Source organism: Manis pentadactyla, chromosome 7 (genome assembly GCF_030020395.1).
Source record: "Manis pentadactyla isolate mManPen7 chromosome 7, mManPen7.hap1, whole genome shotgun sequence".
Lineage (NCBI taxonomy): Eukaryota > Metazoa > Chordata > Mammalia > Pholidota > Manidae > Manis > Manis pentadactyla.
The window spans coordinates 146,090,482-146,111,837 of NC_080025.1; the positions used below are offsets into that span (position 1 = coordinate 146,090,482).

General features: G+C 49.9%; 1 protein-coding gene and 1 long non-coding RNA gene across 4 annotated transcripts in view; both read left to right on the forward strand.

Moving 5' to 3' along the window:
- The window catches only part of DPP6 (dipeptidyl peptidase like 6), an 839,060-nt gene that overhangs the window by 230,779 nt on the left and 586,925 nt on the right, over positions 1-21,356 (forward strand). The window lies entirely within an intron of this gene.
- LOC130684330 (uncharacterized) lies at positions 417-5,697 on the forward strand. The gene is made up of 3 exons (XR_008998590.1): positions 417-630; positions 3,922-3,989; positions 5,546-5,697. It is a non-coding gene; the product is annotated as an uncharacterized LOC130684330 (long non-coding RNA).

Below are 21,356 nucleotides of genomic sequence, written 5' to 3' on the forward strand. Positions count from 1 at the left end.
GACAGACACCGCCGTCAATGCCATCAACGTCCTCCGCATTACTTAGTATGATGGCCTGTCTCATTCCTGTTCAGTCCTTGCTGTATTTTCGCCCTTGGTGACCACCGCCCAGTACTTCTGCATCACGTGTCTTTCCTGATGCTGCCTGAGTTCATGTCCTGTCTCTCTGTGAGCTTGGCCTTTGAGTTCTTTGGCAAACATTCCCCCTCCAACCCTTAACATAGGAGGGTGGGGAGCCTGCACTCCAAGGCTTTGGTCTCCACTTCTCTAGCCTCTCTCTTTGATGCTTTCTTCTTAAGGTAAATTGGATAACAGATAAATTAGAATGGAGATGAAGGGAGCTGAGTATATCCCGCATTAGAAGATGGCTAAGGTGGCCGTATTGCTCTGAAGTACATCTCCTAGCATTTCTTCTGAAGATAGTTTGCTTTTCTATTTTACAGAATCAGAGAATCATAGAATCGGAAGGATCTTGGCATCCCCACCTTTCTCTCCAAAGCTTTTGTTCCACATGTCAAGCAGCAGGATACTAGGTCATCTCTGCAGTGGTGACAAGATACCTACCTGGCTGGATCCCCTTGTGTCTGATAATAGTACTGCCATTCTTTCTTCATCCTAGCATGGCATACAGTATGTGTAAGCATGTACAAATTATGTTTTCTCAATGTTTTGATTTCTTTCTTGTAACATTACTTATTTCACTAGATAAGCTTTGAGGTCCCTTTAGGGGTTTAGTGCCCTATGACACCGTGTCATGGTGCTCTGCTGGATACAATAGTTTTCCTAAAATGTTTAGTTCTTGAACTTCAGAACATATATCAAACACAGAGGAAGTGTTTACCACCTAAAACAGTCCCGCTGTGAATGTTTTGGTAAAGTGCATAATCCCTTACCTTTTTAAAAAATGTAATCTATATATATAAGGAATTTGCCAAAATTTCTCCCTGTAACAAAATTATACAAAATTTTGCTTGGGATCTCAGCACAGAGAATGTAGTCATAATTAGGAAGTTGTCTAGGTTACAAGGAAGTAAGACTAGTGACACAAAGGGTCGGTGCCAGCTAAATAATGGGTGAAGCCAAACAGAGCATCAAAGACACCTTGCCCTGCATCACACCTTGTGCCCCTTGCAGCACGGCTGCAGGCGTCTCATTCCGCCTTCCTAGTGAGCCTTGGCCAGGGAGGAGAGCCATGACAAAGAGCTATGAAAAACTACTAAAGGTAACCCCAGTCTCTCTCCACTTGGGTGAGTCAGTTGTCAGCTGTGAATTACAGCAAAACACTTCCATGTGCTAAAAAGCCTTCATTCTCTAAGCCAGCCAAAATAGTATGTGTTTGCTTAAAGCCAAATTTATTTATGAAAAATGAACATTAGGCCTTCCCAGTGGATTCGAGTTTTGTGTGGCACTAAGACATTCTGAGGTGGGCATGGGTGCCTACTTTATATGACTTGCTTTTTTATTGCTGCCAGTGCATATTGTCAAGTAATTTACTTGTATAAGTTACCTGTAGATTTAAGGAGGTCTGAGGCATTAAAATAACATGATATTAATTTATATTTTTGATAATGGAGTCAACTTATTTTCCCACATGAGATTAATATTCTAGTATCGCTGTGTAGACAGGAATTTCTCAAGATGTTGACTCTGGACTTTTTTCTTCATAAAATAGAGCTTTTTATTTTGTACCCGAAGGTTTTTCTCCTTTAGAGTCGGCATGATTAATGAGTTTAATTTTTGCAAGCAACTGGCAGCGGTTGCTGAGTGAGATGTACATGCTGATTGTATATAACCCTGTTCCTTTTAATTACCCTGATGACACAGTGCATTCACCAAGTGCATGTGGAATGCTTCTCTGCAGTGTACAGTATTGATCCCTTTCCTAGAACATTGCCTATAAAAATAATATGTACAGTAATCCTTTTAAAATTAAATTCTGCCTAATAAATTTAGTGTTAAGGGCATTGAGTGACCATTTGCCATGTTATGATTTGTTTCCATTGTAGGCACATGGGTCTAATTTTATGTATATGTGGGAAAAAAAACCCTCAGCCTTCTGGTCAATGACTTTGGAACATTTATCTTTGGAATTATCTAGAGTTGTGAAATTATCTGAAATGGAACATCTTAAAATTTGATAACACCTAATTTTGAGAAGACTACAAGTAATTGTGTGAATACTATTCAGCAAATCCCTGGTGTTCTCTGGACCTCAGAGAAACTTAGCTTTCCATTCTCTCCTGTTTTCACCTTAATATACTCTGCCCGTAATTGCGTGGGGGAATTCCCTGGATTATATCACTGAGCTTAGAAAGTGTGGGCATTGTGAAATCTAACAGTCTAATCATTTGGGTTCTGAGTGGAGGAGCAAAGGAGAAGAACAAGCAGTTTGCCACAAGCAGTATAAGACTTTGCCTTGACTCAGTCTCCCCAGGAGTCTTACTTCTTTCCTCCCTGTATTTCTTCCTGTGTTTTTCAGCAGCATCCAAATCCACTCGAAGCACAGGAAATGTGAGGAATATACACAGATGATTTTACAGGGAGACTAGCAGCCAGTAAGGCCTGTCAGGTGCAGAAGGTAGAATTCCAGGTGGTGAATACTCTGCTTCCCAGAGTCAGAGCATCTTGCCGCCGGTAGAATGTGTAGCAGGTGCTGGGGGATGGATGTCATAAATGAGCACAGAGACATGGGAGCTTAGGAGAGATTCCAGAGATGCAGAGCCCCTGTTGCTACAAATAGAATGGTTTTCAGGTCCTGAAATAGTCCTCACCTTTGAAAAAGACAGACAGACTTGCTTTTAGCCTCCTCTGCATGTGTAGATCAACAGCTTGATGCGTTTAGAATGCATTCAAATCATCCTAGCGATCTGCACAATGAAAGTGAAAAAGATGCACACACATACACAAACTTTTTTTTGATTTAGAAAGAACTTAAGGATCTTGCAGGACATGACAGTAACTGTAAAACTCAATTTTCAGCCTTCTTTAATGCTCAGGTGTCATTTGATATCAGCTTTTACCTTAGCTCATTTTGGGTCAGTCTTAACATGCTTTTATGTTTTTAAAAAGAGTGGAATAGGGGATGAGACAAATCTTCCCCAATTTGGGGTTGGAAGGGCCAATTGATTCTGTCTCCTTCTGTTTACTATTTTGGAAGATTTAAAGACAGAACTACTGGAATTAACACAGCAGCTTTCCTATGGCAGTGGGCGCTTTGTTATAGCATCCTTGGTGTATTTAATAATTGTATACACCCGTCATATTTTATGTATCATACACATGACCCGTGCTGAGGTGCATCAGCCAGAAGGGGAGCAGGAATGCAGCACTAGGGGGAAAGGACATCATATATGGGGCAGAGGAGGATAAGGCAGAAATTACAGGGAGGGATGCACAAGAGATTCTTGCTGGCCTCCAAGGCTGCCTGTCATTTTCTTCACACACACCACCTTCTAAACCAATTTCAAAATGCAAAATCTCATCCAATAATTTTCTTAAAACTTAAAAGCAAGTACAGATGAGAAGCCCCGATGAAAGTCTGGAGAGGTGGCGTTACCTTGTCTCTCTGTGAAAACTTGCAGAGCAGTGGGTGTTTGCAGCCCCGTGGTAGCCGCCCCATGACACGGCTCTGCCCACTGGAGATGCATTTCCTGTCCCCTGCTGCTCTGTAGAGTCCCGCGTGACCCAGAGCTGCCTCCCCATTCCTGGAGTGCACAGGGGCCTGCAGTCCCCCTCACTGTTGTCCCGCTGCCTCCAGGACTGGCGTGTCCTCAGGCCCAGCTTTACAGGTCTCCTCAGGCGCATTCACAGAGGGAATTGGTGCGGGTTCCCTAGGACACGGGGGCTTCAGGATGGAATACCTAGCTGCCTCCCCAGATGAGCTTAAGGTCCTCCTCATCCTGTTCATTGCATCTTTTCCAGTTGCAAATGCATGGTCTCCGTTGCCGTGTTTGATGGAAACTTGCTGCAGGCAACTTGCTGAATCAAAAGTAAGCACACATTCAGCCAGCCAGGCAGCCCCTCAGAAGGAATGCAGGGCAGGTAAAGCATCTACTAGATGGAGGGATGGGGGGGACGCCAGTGGTGGCAAGGGAGGGATGAGCAGAGAAGTCAAGTTTGGTTCAGATTTCAGAAGCTGGAACTCCAGCTGCATGTTGGAAGCGGGCTGGCTTCTCCTGTGGTGTAGAGGCCTTTGCAGGGCTCTGCCAACATCCCCAGGCCGTGTGGACACCCACCGGACCGTGCTTCTCTGCCCCTTCACATCCGGGGTGGTGTGCGGTCTGCCTCGGCTGGTGGAATGGCCGTGGCAGCCCTGAGAGTGGGCACAGCAGCGGCTCTGCTCTCTCAGTCCCTGGCCCTGGAAACCAGCGGTGTTTCCGATGGCGGCTGCTCAGCGGGAGGGCAGAAGTCGGTTTGTCGGTCGCTGAGATCGCGTTGCTCCAGCAGAACCTCGCCGGAGCTGGTGGTGCTGAGGGCTCCTGGTGGGCATCCGTGCCCGGCCTGCATGCCGCCTGCGGGGGCTCTGCCTTCTGAATCTCACTTCAGCTTTACTTCTCAGAGACACGAACTCATTCCCTGGAGGAGGCACAGCGTTGGGGTGCCTGAGTCTTACCAGTGCCTCACCTCCTTTCTCCTGGGGGAGCAGGAAGGGGCACGCAGGGACCGGCCCCAGGTAGCGCTCATGAGAGCAAGCGGGCGGCCTTCGGGGTGCTGCCGAGGGTCAGCCCACCACCAGGTCTTCGGGCCTGTGGGCTGCAGGCCCTGCGGGTTAGAGCAGGGGAGGCTCTACTGAGTGGGGGGCTTTGAAGGCTCCCGACTCGGAGAGACCCCCAGCCTGGGTCCAGCCTGGGCACCTGCTATGCTCTCCCGTTTCCCCAGATTCAGGACAAAGTTATTTATAAGGAAAGTGAAGGGCACCTGTCTTCATCTCGGTAATGGGAAATGTCACAGAAACTTCTCGCTTTAGCCCCATACTCCTTCTCCCCCAGTTAGCATCCTACCCAGGACCGTTTAATCCCCACCATGTGTGGAAATCTACTACCGGTTTCTCTTCCTTTCTCCAGATTTTTAGTTTCTCTGAATGGGTAGGAAATCCAGCTCCTAAATGACTGGTTCTCTGTTACAGGGAAGGGGGGATGCCGCAAAAGGCAGGGCCTTGTTTCCATAGAAACAGGAGCTGACTGTGCTGCCCAGGGGCCTGCCTTCCCTGTTGGGCGCCCGCCTTACCAGATCCTCAGCCACGGTTCACTTCCTCATGCTGCCCTGTGGCCCCAGCGAGGCCTTTGTCTCCGTGGGTGCAAGAACACCCGAGCAGGATCTTCATGTCGCTGACCTGCCTCCTGGTCTCCCAGCCTAGCTGCCTCTGCTCCACCGGGCTTTCTGTTCCCTGCAGCCGTGGAAACAGTGGTCCTGCTCTTAACAGGCTTTTGCTGCTTCTGGGGTTAATTGCCGGGACCCTGAAGCAGAGAGGAAATTGGTCATTTCTGTTCTTGGGATCCACCACTCCCCCTGCAGATACCTGAGAATCATGTTCCTTCTTCAACAGGCACCCGGGAAAGGTTTTCCCATCATTGTCCAAGACAGGCTTCCTCTTGCCCTGTCCCGTCCATCCTGCCGCACACAAGTCCATTACTTTGTGTTCTGACCTCGCCAAAGACGGTTACTCTTCAGGCTGTCCTGCCTGCAGTCAGAGCTGCCCACCCCACTCCTCTGCCGGGACCTGTGCAGGAGGCCTTCCCTTCATCCAGGAAGAGCCACATCCCAGCATCCAGAAGCCCTGCACCATCTGCCTGTTCTCCGTCCCCTTTCCTTGGCCATTCACCTGCCGGAACGTCCTCCCCAGGGACCAGCCTGGCTGGCTCCTTCACGCCCTTCAAGGCTTTGATCCCATGTGACTTTCTCCTTGAAGTCCACACAGCCCATCCTAATAAAAAAGGCAGTCCACCCCACCTGTGACTCCTGATGGCCCCCGCCCGGCTCTACTGTGCTCTTCTTTTACTGTGACATTTATCACCTTCCAGTATATGATATAAGCTTCTTATTGTGCCTGTTTTATTTTTGTCTCCTCCATTAGAATATCACATGGACTAGTGTAAGGCTCTTCGGCTTATTTGTTCTCTGACACATGCAGGTGCCTCAGGCACTGCCTGACACTAGCAAGGTGCTCAATGAATATCTGTTGAACAAGTGAATGAATGAATGAATGATCTCCTGTTGGAAAAACCCATTGGTTTCATCTGAATAATCACGGTTCCCTTAACATGGCTCTCCAAACTACTTTTTGAACCTGGAGGAGTTCTGAAATTAGAACTCTGGCCTCGCATGTGGCTGCTTATGAGTCTGCAAATAGATCCTCATCTCATCAGGATTCATTATTGTCTGATTCTGAGCAGGCCCTTCCTGATGGTCCAATTTAGGGTGACTGTTAAGGAGACAAAGTTGTTATTCGGCAAACAGTGCACTTCACTTTTGGAGGACTTGCTTAAAATGTGTAATATTTAGCATTTTAATATTTTGTCTAAATTTTAAAGTAAGTATGAGTTAAGTATAAATATCCTATGTATGACTATTTTGGCTGACTATTTTTTGTGTGGTTCTCAGAGAAAGTAGTAGAAAAGAAGATCCCGTTAGGGGAAGTGCAAGTCTTTGAGAAGAGATACCTATAAATACAGCAATGTGTAAGTGGTTTCTGATTAGAACTTTGTGCTGCCCGATTCTCAGTTTAAGGGAAAGAAAAAGATCACAGGTTCTTCCTCCATGACACTGTGATCGTCTCTATCTGGCAGGGAAAAGTCGAATCAGAGTATTTTGAACTGCGTATCATTAGAGGAGAACTAAAGTTCCCAGACGAACATGCACAGCTTCTGCCAGAAAAGAAAAGTGTCCCTGTGTTCTGTTATCCATCTGAAACTGCCTGAGGCCCTTCGGCTGCGTACAGTACAGTGTACATTCCAGAGATAATACCCAGAACCATGTAGGGTGTGGGAGGAGCCAGGCACGAGACTGAGAGCTTAGTTTTCGTCCTGACTTAGCTTTGCTCTGTCCATCTACAAAATGACCTGGCAACTTCCTCCTGAGACTCTCTCAAGGCTGCAGTAACTCACTTAGATTCCAGTCTCTGCAAATGCATTATGCAAAATAAAGATCTGCGATTTTTGTTTTTTGCTTCTAGATGGGACTGGAAAGCAGATATATGTTGTGAGCTCTTATATCCACATCAAACTGAGCTGGGCTACTTATCAGTGCTAGAGAAGGCACACCAAACCCTCACGCCAGGTGCCATCTCTGTCAAGGGCAGGCTGGGAGCAGGTAATTAGAGATCTGCAGGAAGGCTACATCCTTCATCTACAGACATGCTAATAAGCACATGCGGTTCTGGGGTTGTCACATGGTGGCAAAGTGCAGGCAGTTAGATAAAAATGCAATAGATAATAAGGAGCTCTCTAGCCGTGGCACTCAGCCCTCAGAACACTGGGTTTAAGTAGCCAAAGTGACTCAGGACACTTAGGGCTGAGAGGCTTACAAAAGCACATTTTGTGCTGTGATTACATAAGGAGTAGGAATGTGAATGCATGTGCCAAAGTTGCAGAGTTCAGCATCCATTTCACATTGAGGGGCAGAGAGGGGGCTGTGGTGCACACTCACCCCTCCTGGCTCTCTGCACCTGCGAGGACCCAGTGAGCCCCACACACCCAAAAAGCAGCCCAGGGAGGGTACCCCCAGAGTGTTCTCTGCCATCCGGCCCTTCATGTCTCTGAGCAGTCAGGGCATGTGATTTCTGGTGCCCTGGGATGACCCTGGTGCACCGCACTCAGCTGCTCGCTGTCCGAAAGCACCGTCACCTGCCAGTCGTTGGGGACGCCCAAATGGCCCAAGTATGAGGAAAGAGGCCACTGGGCATTTGAGCAGGGGTCTAGAGAACAAAACCTCAGAATGGCAGCAGAGCCCAGCCAGGCAAGCAGGAGCGGGCCACTGGCGAGCCTGGGGATCAGTGGAATTCAGCCGGGAAGGTCAGACATGTGCACTGCTGTCAGCCAGGGGGCACCCACCTGACTGGGCAGAGGAGCCAGCCTCCTGGCATGGGCATGGGGATGTGCCTTTCAGCCTGCTTCCCGGAGCCATGGGGCTCCTGAAAGGGGCCAGCAAGGGCAGGAGGGAGGTGTGACCAAGCCAACCGAGCATGGTCCCTTCCTTCAAGCAGCTGCACTTTTTAAACACTTCGCTTGTCTGTACAATTTTACATGAAAAATGGGTATTGGTATGAAATGAGTTCTTCTTGAGTGACATGATTACCCAGTATACCCACAGATGCCAGCAGGATTGTGTAATGAGCTGGTCTTGTTGTGGTTTATAAAAGCACCGCACACAGAATTCGATCAAGTGCACACCTAACACCATTACTCTGGTAAGCGGGGCTGTATTGTTTGATGACTGACTCAGAGGCCCTTCAGGGAGGTCCATGTTGCAGCGGGTGGGGCGCAGCCAGAACTCAGCCTAAACCTGAATACTGACTCTTCCTACCATCTACTCACCATTCAGCCTTGAAGTCACTTAACTGTTTTTGGACTTCAGTTCCTTCATTTTAAAAATTAGATAAAATAATTATGGTACCTTTCATCGGTCTATTGTAAAGATGGAGTTAATACGTGTAAGACACTTAGAATAGCGCCTGGCATGCCGCGAATCGATGCGGTGTTATAAAGTCCTATTACAAGATGAAATTGTCCTGGGAGGGATGGATGAAGGCTACTGGGGATCCTTCAGGGTAAAGTGGCTCAGAGCTGGAGGCCTAGCAGGGAAGGCAGTACACCCCAGAGGTCACGTGGGCACTGATACGTAACCTCATTCATAAGGTAGCCATGATTGCCACATGGCTGCAGGGTTTGGTTAGGAGAGCTGGGCCGACGGATTGCATGGTTTTCCCAGGAGCTGATCCAGTTAATCAAGCTTTTCCTTGGCGTGGCTTCATGCTCCATCAATCCACTGCTCCGACGTCCCTGGGGGGACACGTGGGGATCTGAAGCCCTAGGTTCTAAGTCAGGCCCCCTCCTAAGAGGAGGACAAACGAGGGGTGCAGTGTGACCCCTGCCTGATACCTAGGACCCTGTCCTTCAGCGGAGAACATGGGCACACTCACCAAGGTTGTTCACGGAGGTCCTCCAGGGCCTGACACCTTAAATGAGAAAATAGTGGTTGAAAAACATTACTTCTGTTGGAGTCCATTTTATGATGGAGAATCTGAAGCATCACTCATGGTGAGTGCTCAGTCACTGAGGTCTCCCTGGCAGTGGTCGGGATAGGCCCGACTAGACACGGAGAACATCGCCCAGCCAGCTGCGGGGTGCAGAGGGACCTAAACGCAGGTGGTTCCGCCTGAGAACCTGTTAAAAAAGACTCACTGGCAAGCGTGGCCTGAAACAGTGAAAAGGAAGGGTGCGATCGGCGGGGCTATTTAGGAAAACAGAACAGAAAATTGTCCAGATACAGATGACTATGGTAGTTTAAAAAAAAAATAGCATTCTACCAGTAAACAAAAATCTTGACCCATGCTCGTTATGTTTCTCACAAATTTTCGCTTTAACATCATCCCTAACTTTTAATTAATTATCTATTAGTAATTATCTCAGCAACTTTTCATTTAAAACATTCCAGAAGTCTCTTCATTCAGGCTCCAAAAACTGGTAAGACAGAGACCTGAGTGTATCCCCCCAATCCTGAGAACACTAACGTGTATTCGAGGTGTTTTCTGAAGCTTCATGAGGTCAGGGAGGTCTCTTCACTCAGCCCCAGCGGCGGTGAGTGCAACGGCCCCAGGAGCAGGTGCAGGGAGGGCAGTGCAGGGGGTATTTTCAGAGCAAATGTCATGGTAACATGTCTTCTCACAGAACAAATCAAAGAAGCCCGTAAATTTATTTTCCTCACACTGGGTTTGTCTAGTCAGCTTCAGGCTTTCCAGTCACACACACATGCGTGTGCACGTGCACACACACACGACAAGCACAAGGGTAAGTGTCTTGCACAGTGACAATCCCAAGTCACATGACGCGCCCTCCTTAAAGCGGAGGCTGGCAGGACGTCTGTCCCCCGTGGTCTCCTTGGGCCTGACGGAGGCAGCTCAACCAGCCAGACTCCGGCCTGGGCCCCACGGTGGCCCAGAGCACATGCTTCCTAGATGATTTCCTGGGACTCGACTCACCGTGTGAAGACGGGGCACAGACTAAATGTCAGGTGTTAAAGCTCTCATTTGCTGTGTGCGGGTCAGTCTCCTGAGCTCACTGGTATCAGAGCGGCTCTTTAGGGAATATACCAGGGAATGCAATGCCACTGGAGATAGGAGAAAAAAAAAGAACAATTTCAGGCACTCCCAAAATGGAACAAATGGAGCCAGCATTGTTTAAGGAGACTTTGGAGAGTTCTTTACAAACTCAAAAGTCTTCAGGATCAAAATCCTGTGAAATAGACTCATGGTCACTGAAGGTCCTGGAACGGTATCATGTGCTGTGGAAGACCTGATGGTCTGCTCTGTTGTCCTGAACATCTCGGGGTTGGTGTGTGTGCATCAGGGGGTCTGCGTTTGCCTCTCACTATTCGCCCCACAGGAGGTGATGTGCATGGGTGGGACTTAGGAGCTCGAGAGTTCCGGGAAAACAGTGACATCTCCAGGCACCTGACTCCCCGTCTGGGTCAGTGTTACTCAAAGTTCACTGCCTTCTGACATTTGCAAAGAAGGGCATCTCAAGGGGGCATGCATCAAAACACTTCTAGAGCAGAAACACACCTAGGGAAATACGGAAGAAAAATCTGTAATGAAAGCTCAACTAAGGGGCAGGATGCAAAATTCAGCAAAGCCAGGCCAGAATGAGAAGGGGGAAATTGATGTCCTTTTTTGGAAAACTCCCAGTGGCTCTGACAGCCTTGCTTTTAGGGATGGGCACATCCCATATTCCCTTTTATGACATGATTCTAGTTCAACATTGAAAAGTCAGAGCACATCTCACTGCTCTGAGTAATCAGCGGCTCCTGGCATTTTTCCTAGTGTTTATGGCTCAGGGACTGGCCTGTTCTCACATTCATAGAGTTCGAATAAAGTCTGTTGACTAGTAGAATATACAGTTTCACTTAAAAATACAATTATGAAGAAGCTAATTTAATCTAATTCTTTTAATATCAGTAATGTGTATATATTTAACTGTCGGCTTTACAGTTCCTTTGAAATAAGGTTGGGTCCTTGTTAGCACAGAGTTTAGGGGAGATGGTACAGGGACATCTAAGCTGTCCTTTAAAATCTCTACTTGGGCAGAAAAGAGTTCATGATCAAAAAGTTCAGGAAACACTCAATTCTTGAAAGTCATTGGCTTTGGATAAGAGTTTCACAGTGAATCTTAGCATATAAAGTGGCTGTATTTGCAGAACTTTTCAGTGTGTCAGACTATAGCAAGGACCGTATTTTGGGGGCCAAAAGAGGGTCTCCCTCCTAATAGAGCAGGAAGAGGGCAGCTGGCTCCCACGGATTCTTCTAGGTAGTTCACATCACATCCAGGTGAAGAAGTCAGCTTACCTCTGGCTGAATTCGCTTTGTATGGATGCAAAATAGCACAAACTGAGGTGAGGGTCTTGAAACAGCAGAGATTTACTGCCTCACAGCCTGGAGGCCAGAAGTGCAACGTCAGGGTGTGGGCAGGGCCAGGCCCCCTCTGAAACCTGCAGGGGAGGACCCTTCCCTGGCTCCTGCCGCGGCTGGGACAGCACCACCCGGTCCCTGCCTCTGTGTCACGTGACCGTCTTCTCCCACTGGCTTCCCTTCCTGCTGTACAGACATCAGTCATGCTGGGTGTAAGGCCCACCCTACCCCAGCATGGCTTTGTAGTAACTAATTACATCTGCAAGGACCCTATCTCCAAATATGGTCACATTCTGAGATACAGAGGGTTGGGATAGCCCATCTTTTTTTTGCAGGAGGGACGCAATTCAACCCGTAACACTGACTTGCGGACATTTGCCTTGAAGCGTCAAACTTCCCAGTGATTTAGAACTGGTTGGGAGGATTGATTACTGCCTGTCTTGTTGGAACTTTAAGGAATAATATGTTTGCCACTAAATTTGAGGGATGTGCTCTATGCAGTGGATTAGGTACTCAATCATCGCCTTGCTACTGGTATTTTCTGGTTTTGGGCGGTCTTCCTGTGGGGTGAGCGACTTGGGGAAGAAGAGAAGAAACTAAGTTTGATGTAAGCACTTAGCACAGCCAAATGGTAAGATGGCACGCATTGTGATTTGGGGGATACACAGCCAACCGGGCACACATCGCAGCTGGGTGTGTTAGACAGGGACGGGGTCATCACAGGTTAGCTGGTGCTGCCAGTGTCTCGAGAACAGCAGCAGGGCATGCGGAACCCGGCGGTGTCTGAGTCACGCTCTTACCATAGATGGTGCCTTGTACACTGCAGTATTCTGATTGGTCCTGTTCTAAGATGCTGCCCGCTGGGCCAGATTGGGCCCTGGGGCACAGCTCAGTGTGGACAGAGGAGCCTCAGGGCACACACCTGCTCCTAGCCACCTGCCATCCTGAGCACAGGCAAGCGTGGCCCTGGCAGGTCATTGCTGGCAGAGGAGGTGTGGCCTTATTTTAATTTATTTCTTCCTTCCTGCCCAAAATACACTACAAGCATGAATAGTGGGGAAATTCAAAGATAAAATAAAAGCAGAGCATTGCCAGACTGCAAAGAGAAAGCCTATGTGTCTTCCTAGTTTCCACACATGGGAACATCTGGCATCTCAGGCTTGCAGATATACCCAGACAGCACCTGTCAATGCCGAGAGGTGGGCCTGAGTTGTTGGCCTCAGTATCTCTCCCCCTGTCCCTGAGCTGTCGGCATGAACCCCTGGGAGCTGAGGTGGGTAGGAGAAAGGTGCAAACTGATGGGTCATTTTCCAGGATCTGTCCCTGTGCTTGTTATGTGGCCATGACACAGAACTGGTGTCGTCAGCCTCTGCTCGCTAGTTATTCACTACTTCGCCCAACTCCAGGATGGATGGCGCACACTTGTTAAATCCCCAAGGCCAAACATGAAGAAGAAGGAGCGGAAACTCGGCAGCGGCCTCCTCAGAGGGCACCCCAGAGGCACTGACATTTCTCCATTATTCATTATTTCCTTCCCAGAGGCCTCATTTCATGCTGTGTCCAATTTAAAAGAAACGAGGCTATTTTTAAGATGTGTCCTTTCAGAAAGCAACAGCCACATCTCTCCCGGGATTTCTAGCTCCTTCCAGGCAGTGGATGAAATCTGTGTTTGGGGACGAACAATAACAGGGAAGGGTGTAGCTGGCAGTGAGAGAAATGTAAAATGTCACAAGCCATTAAAAGCAGAATTGCCTTTCCTGCTTTCCATCCAGTCTGTCAAGTGACTAAGTGTACACCTCAAGGGACGTTTTGCCACCACATGTTGGCCTTCCCAGGTGACCCTTTTCTGTCCTCAGCTGGGACTCGAGTCTTACTTTGCGGCTGGCTGGCCACACCGTGCCCTTGGGGTGCAGACCTCCGTCTGAAGCCTCATCCCCGGGGCCCTGCCTCTCACCTGCCTGCCCTCCGGCCTTGCCTCCAACTTCCCATGCTCTGTCTCGCTGCCCCTCCTTGGTGCACTGGGTTACCCACGGCCTCTCTGCTCCTTTCCATTTCTGGAAACCGCCGAGACATCTTTCAAGACCAGCACAAGGCCTGCATGCTCTGTGAGGTAGATTTGGAGCTGGGGTAGGACAAGTCAGTGATCCCCTCCTCCTTGCACTAGTGCCAGGCAGTGGGTAGTGTGCTCACTGAGACGACTTCTGTGCACACCCAGCATTGTCACCAGAGGTCTGCAAAGGCAAGGGCATGTCTTATTCATTTCAGAAGCCTTTGTGTTTAAAATAGAGCTTACAGAAAATACATGTCTGGACTGTAGGCAGAATAATGTGAATTGATGAAAGATACACACTTCCTTGGATTCTACCTACAATATCTGCACCCCTCTGCTGTCTGAAATCGGAAATCACCAGTAAAGCTAGTAGATGTACATAGAACTGACTTCCAGGTCACTCGTCTGTTCTGGAAGGAGCCAGGTCGTGAATGCTTTTGGCTTTGCGGGTGACACAGTCTCTGTCACACCTACTCTGTGGTTAGAGCTGAAAACAGCCAAGGACAATGAATAGGTGTGGCTGTGTTCCAATCAAAGTTTATTTACAAAAACAGGCAGTGGCAGGACTAGCCCACGGGGCACTATTTGCAGACTTCCGAGCTGGGGCAATGAGACATGTGAATATGCGGCATCAACTCAAGAGTGGGGATCAACTCAAGAGTGGGGTCGGTCGTGTACAGACCCAGGATGAGCTAAAGCACCCAGGGACTGGAAGATGAAGCCAAGCTTCGGCCGCTCCTTGGATCCAAGCTGGTGAGCCAGGAGGGGAAGAGCCTTGCAGTGGACGTGTCCCAGCCGGCTGCCGGCTGCCGTGGATGCCGGTTTGCTGGGGCGGCAGCTGTGGCAGGCGGCTGCCTGGCTGTGGGGTCACGCGAGAAGGAAGTCGGTGTGAAACCAAACAATGAAGGCAGGGGGGCCATCATGTCAGAACGGGAAAAGCAACTGTCCAGGGAGGATTCTGGGCTCAGAAGACGGATCCGAGGCGTCCAAGAGGATCAGAGCCTGCCAGCAAGTGGAAGGCCCCGGAAGGACGTGTCAGAGCCCAGGAGTCATCAGGGCCCTGCTGACCGGCCCGGCATGGGCTGCCTGGCTGAGGGAGGGACCGGAAGCGGGGCTACACCTGCAATAAGCACACATAGTAGGCTGTATGCACAAGTTCAGTTTGGGGAAATGAGATTTTGTTTCATTTCTGTCACTAACATAAGGCATCAACTTGAAGGGTTGGGGAACACTTGCTGTTTAGGACATTATTTTTATAAGGCGCATTGCTGTAGAGCTAATAAGGCAATTTTAAAGCCTCTTCAAATAGTGAACCAGCAATGCTCACATTTGGCTTCATGAAAACGCTCTGTGAAGCAAGTACCCAGCTCGCTGTGTGTTCCTGCTGCTGGTGGGCCAGCCCCTAGTCCAGAGCAGGTGCGTGGTCCGCCTCCACTGCCTAGAAAACCCGCTGACCTTCAAGGGCGGGAAGGCCCTCACTTCACAGCATCCCGTTGCCCACCCCCCACCCCCAGCACCTCGCTTGGCATTCGTTTGGCAGGGACACGGCGGGGTGATGTGGAGCTCAGCGTCCGTGGGGATGGGCTCCCCCCTCCCTCGTTGTGCAGGGTTAGCACCGCGTGTCTGCTCCCTTGGCTTCTCCCGGGTCTCGCCAGTGGGGAGCTGTTAGCCGTCCAGTGCGCTCACCGGGTTGTGGTATTGTGAGGTGACACAGCTACCGTCTGGGGGGGTTGGTGACCCAGCTCTAGCCCCTGCTGCCGCCCCTCTCCCAGTCGGGGTCACAGTGTCTCCATCACATGGTTTCCTCCTAGTCGCGCGAAGTCCTGCAGACCCACCGCGCACTGCCTGCCCCGAGCTCCCCCGCCCGCGTCTCCTGCAGCTGTCACGGTGACCTTCCCGTGAGCATGGTGCATGACGCAGGTCTCCCTGAATGCACCCCACTTCTTCTGCCTATGGTCAGCCGCTCTTTTGCTCGCCCTTGTGCTGACACATTCTTTCAGCTGTGAGTGACAGACACGTGCCACACTGATTTATCAGGAGAACAGACTGTCAAGCCCCCCCAGCACCACTGCAAAAGCCACCTGCTGTTTTTCGAATTTCAGACCAGGATTATCAAGACTTCCGCCTTATCTGGAACCGGATGTTCCTTGAACTCCGTCTCCCCGGCTCCAAGCTCGCCTTCCTCTGTATTAGTGCTGATCTCAGGCGGATGGCAAGGCTGCCACTGCTCCGTCTCCGGGACTGCCATCCTTACAGTCCCTACCGGAGGCAGACGGGGCCTGCCCATCGCTAATGGCCGCAGGTGACACCTCCCCGGGCACCTGATGGACCCGGCACTGGTCCCAAACCCCAGCACCGGGAATCAGGGGGAGGCCTGCGCCACGAGCCCAACCCGTGGGCAGAGCGGGACAGGCTGGGATAGGGCTCCGAGGGACGCATCACCTTCCCGAATGCCGTTTGAGCACCGTGTCCTCTGCTTCCTGGTCCGATGCTGGCAGTGCCCTGAGGATGACCTCTCTGGCCCGTCTGGGCCACTGCCCATGTGTGAGTGGTCGCTGGGGAGACAGCAAACACCCGGAAGGCAGAGTCGAATTAGAATAAAAAGAAGGGAGAAATGCTGCGGGGCCTGGGTACGGGCCGCTCCGTGGCCGGTCACTGTGCAGAATGAAAGAAGTACACAGCTGAGACCCCACAGCGAGAAAAGTGGGAAACGGGAGCCTGTGGGAGTGGGTCGGGGCTCCTCCTGCGCTTTCCGCCTCCCCACGCCTCGGACGCACAGGGCTGTTGTGCTCGGGACGGTTACCCTCTCCAAGCTGATACCTGTGAGCGTGGCAGCACCCGGGGCATGATGAGAAAGGGCACAGAGTGGGGCCAGGCTGGGGAGATGCATGCACCTGCGTGTCTCCACTCAGCGCCCAGGTGGACTCTGAGAGGCTGCAGGTCAGATGGGGCTGAGCTGGGCCCAGGACCAGTCCTGCTGGGGTGTGGCACCAGCCCAGGGGCAGGGATCTCCTCTCACCTGCCTCTGGGCCTGCTCCCCGGCCAGGTTCCCCGTTTGTGCTCAATGCTGCAAAGTGCGCTGACCAGGCTGGGGGGATGCCAGATGCAAAAACCTACTGGGTTTTGGACGGAAACCGCCTTTCAGAAGGGAGAGGTGGTGAGCTCAAGAGAGGGGTCCTGGAGTCCCCTGGGAGGCTGGTGGGGTTGGGCTCTGTAGAAGCAAAACAAAGGAGCATCTGGTCGGGTGTGCGACCTCTGCCCGGCCGGAACAGATGATGTGTAGCAGGCATGGTGCAGGAGAGATTTTGCTCAGTCATCTCACCAACTTTAACAAATACCACTACAGCCCAATGCAGGCTGATGTGGGAGAGACAGAAGTGCTCAGGAGTCTCAGTCTGAAGGGAGAGACAGGCACGCTGTCAGGAAGGGTGCTGGGGACACCCAGGTAGAGCCCAGAGCAGCGCCGCCTGCAGGACCTTCTGGGTGGTGGAAATGTCTATCTGCACTGTCCATCCCACGTGTGGCTGGTGGGCACTTGGGGTGTGGCTCGTGCTACTGAATTTTAAATTTTATTTAATTTTCATCTATATACATTGAAATAGCCACAAGTGGCTGGTGGCTCCCATATGGGACAGTACAGGGTTACAGGATCAGGATGAGAAATTCACATGCCAGTGATAGGAAGATATGTTACTTCATTAGTTTGAAAACCCCAATATGAATCTTTTTCTAGGTGTAAGGGATTCCGTGTGCGGCACTCCATTCATGGACAGTCCTAAACACATCACCTTACCTTCTCACTATCTGATGGCGAATGCAGAGGGCCCTCGGAGTGGGAAGAGAGACACTGAAGTCCATCTCAAGGGGTTCGGGGGAGCCTGCTGATGCGTATGGGGGCTGATGGGTCTCAGCATACTGACAGGATGGCCATGGGAGGAAGAAGAGAAGGTCCAGGCTGGGGCAGCAGCCCCTTCAAAAGCGCAGTAATGTCAAAGAGCTTCAAGCCCTTAGGTGGGCTGGAGGGATGGAATCTATGGGGCAGAGTGCTGGGAAATGGGCCCTAAGGACAGGCAGGGCATCACAGAGCTCTGCATGGAGTTCAGGCCTTAGATGATCTTCAAGGTGACAAGCAGCCACTGGAATCTGAAGCAGACACTTGGCAAAGTCTCCTTTAGGGTTAAAAACGTCACTCTGAGTTCAGCCTGGGGTTGGACCAGTGTGTTTGGTGGAGGGAGAGGGGAATCCTGGGAGAGGAGGCCAGAAGCTGTCCCCAGATGACTCCAGATGAAGTGAGGAAGTGGCCGGTGACTGGCCGGAATCACACAACTACCAGCAGGCGTCCCCTCGGCTGTGGCAGTGCATGGGTTTCTGCGTCTCTGTTTTCATGTCAGTATTTTCCAAGTAGCAATAGTAGTGCTGGAAAGAAGGGGGCAAGGGTAAGCGCTTTTTAAGAGGCTGAGTGGAACTGACAGAATTTGGTGGTAGATCAGGTGTGAAAGGTAAGGCCAGCCAGTGCTGTGGACATATGGCAATATGAACTGTGCCCCCCACATGCTGATGCCCTAACCCCCAGGGTAATGGTTGAGCAGATGGGTCCACAAGGGTGGGGCCCTCATGATGAGATTAGTGCCCTGATGGGAAGAGACCAGAGGCCCCTCTCTCCCTGTCTCTCACTCCCGCCCTCTCTGTTCATGTGAGGACGCAGCCAGAAGGCGTCCAGCCATCTGTAAGCCAGGAAGAGGGTCCTCCCCAGAACCTGACCATGCCAGCCCCATCTTACACTTCAAGCTTCCTGAGCTGAGAAGATAAATTTCTGTTGTTTACGCCGCCTGGTCCGTGGTATTTTGTTATAGCAGCTGAGCTGATGAATGCAGTCAGAGAAAGGAGACTCCAGGATGCCTTCAGGGTGATGGCATGTGTGTGCTGAACCCACTGACTGGGGCGGGGCACCTGGGGGAGATGAGAGAAATCTGTTTGGAGCGTAGAGAACCTGGTGGGGTGAAGGACCTGGGGTGGAGGCTGCATTTGGACGCCGTTACTCCGTTGGTGATATTTGAAGCTGTGGGAGTTGAAGCTGCCCAGGGAAACCCGGTCGTGCATGAGGAGGAGATGACTGGTTGAACAAACCGGGTGTCTAAGGTGTCCGGAGGCACCAGGCAGGTAGAGGAAGCCTGAAGAGGAAGAGAAGGAGGCTGCTGTCGTGGAATCCCAGGGAGACTAGCTGGTAAATGAGAAGGCAGCTCCGTGGCCAGCAAGCGCCATAAAGGCAGCCACGTGCCCAGCGGGCTTAGCCTCTGAGCACAGTGGGTGTCTGCAGCCAGAGTGGGCCCAGCGGCACAGGCACTGGCTCCCCCGTGACTCAAACAAGGGGGAGACCTCGCTAACTGGGAAACGAAGGGGATTCATAAAGACCCGAGGGATCCAGGCTGGGAAATGCAACGCAGATGAGGAATTTCTTTCCATGTCCTGGAGGACCTCCTGGGGCCGAGGCAGCTGCTGCCGGTTAGAGCACGTGGTGTGGGGTGTGCAGAGGCCAGGAGGGGAGGAGGCCATCAAATAAGGGAGAGAATTGGCAGGTTCAGCCATGAGGTGCAGAGGTGCTCCTTGGTCCACTAGGGACGCCGGGACTGGATGGTTAACTGTCAGAATGTTAGTATATTCGGCCATCAGGACTCAGTTCACAGATTTACAGTCTCTTAATTGGAAATTAACCAGTGAGAATTGGCAAATCACAAACATTTTTGTTTTGCCCTGCACTTACACAAACGTGCGCACACACACACACCCTCTTTTAAAAGAAAAAGAAGCAGGTGTAACAAATATGTGAATCCCAAGCATCTGAGAGCCTGTCCGATAAACACGGCTCTGAGCTCTGTGCCACGTGCCTGGGTCAAAAATTAGATTGCAAAACAGTAAAGGGCAAGGGCTGGATCTAAGAGACAGCTCCCTAAGCTCGAATTCTAGGTGATTCCATATTCTGCTCTGACACCATGCAGAATCAGTGTCTCTGGATATGTCTTGAATTAGAAAATTATATAAAATAGGAGACTCAATGAAGAGGACTAGCTTACTTGGGTTTTCCTGGGCTCTGGCAGTTTTTTTAAAGGTTAATATCTGGACCCTAGAATTTGAAAAAAACACAACTTTTGAAAATGTTGAAATGATATTTAAGAAAGTATTGGATCCATTATTGATGTTTCGATACTGATTAGGAATTCAAGGTTGTCACAGACACTGGTTGTTGTTTTCTTTTAATAATACTTAATAATGTATGCATATTTATATTTTGACAGAGGCTAGATGGATTAGTCAAGCCAATGTTTTCTCTATTCCCCCTTAAAGAGGCATTTTCCCTTTTATGGAAACATGACTTTGCAAGTGCCCGATTATTTGGAGGACTTAAAAAATACGTGGTTTTCTCAAATGCATGTATCTGTAGATTCCGACGGCACTCTAGTGAAGCAGGTATCAGGAGTTTAGGTGAAGCAGCACGAGGGGGACAAACCATTCCCCAGAATCGCATCCTGAGGGGACAGGCAGTTGCTGGCACGCTGTCGTCCGTCACGGACTGTACTTTATGCTCTGCACAGGCTGGTATGGGTGCAGGGCGGCCAGAGAGCCACTCAGGCAGATCAAATCCTGGCTCTGCCACCAATTACTCACAGGTAGGAAGAGCTTGAAGCCTAGGTTCACTTTTTTCTCTATCAAACAAGACACATTCATACATTTATTCCTCAGAGGACAGTTGTGATATATCTATTAATTTATGAAATTTGTTTCTTTATGAAGAGGTCCTGGAAAACCTTTCGGTGTTTTATGCGATCAGTTACATGGCATGCTAGCGAGCAGATGTCTCAGACCTAATACACATGCTTTCGGATTTTCCTCCAGTTCCTGCGTTTGCTTCTCTTAAGATTTTTTTTTCCTGAATGGCAGGAGTGTGGTCATTAAAAATTCTTAATGAAAACAACCACATCAGTTTTCTTCATTAAAATCGTCTGTACACCAGATTGGTCTTGTGCTACTGGAAAACTGAAATCAGGAGCGTAGAGCCTTGTTCAGGTACTTTGGTCATTGAGGGCATGGCACTTTGCGTTTGCAGTATTGACGCAGACCATTTCTAATGAAGGGCACTACGCGTGGACTGGCCTCTGCGAGTCGGTGGAAGCTGTAGTGTGTGAGGATAATGTGGTATTAGTGGTAGTTATTCTGTCATAATACCTTTAAACCATCCTCTCTGATAGAGTGAGGGCTTGAGACAGGACATGATGTCCAATAGGAATGCTTTGATGTAAAACCACAAGAAAAGCACAGTGTAAAGTAGTAGCTTATCATATTGTGCACACATGCTTTTTGTTTTCTGGAGTTTTTTTTCTGCTGATATAGGTCCAATGATCTTATGATATATTTCAGTCTGAGAGGCTGAAATACAGCAAACCAATAGTTGGAATCAGGGTTTACAAGGAGGGTCCCTAATAAGTGAGTTATTCTTACTGGTTGTTTTTACTGACCACTGAAATTGCTCTGAGGGTTGCTAGACGAAGGAGAAAAGACGGGTCTGCCATTTGCCCACCATGTGCCAGGCTTGTCATATATTCTTACTCTATCCCCAAATCATCCTGTGTGGCAGGTTTTATTCTTCTCATTTCACAAATATGGAAACCGCGTGTAAGGGAGCCGAAGTGG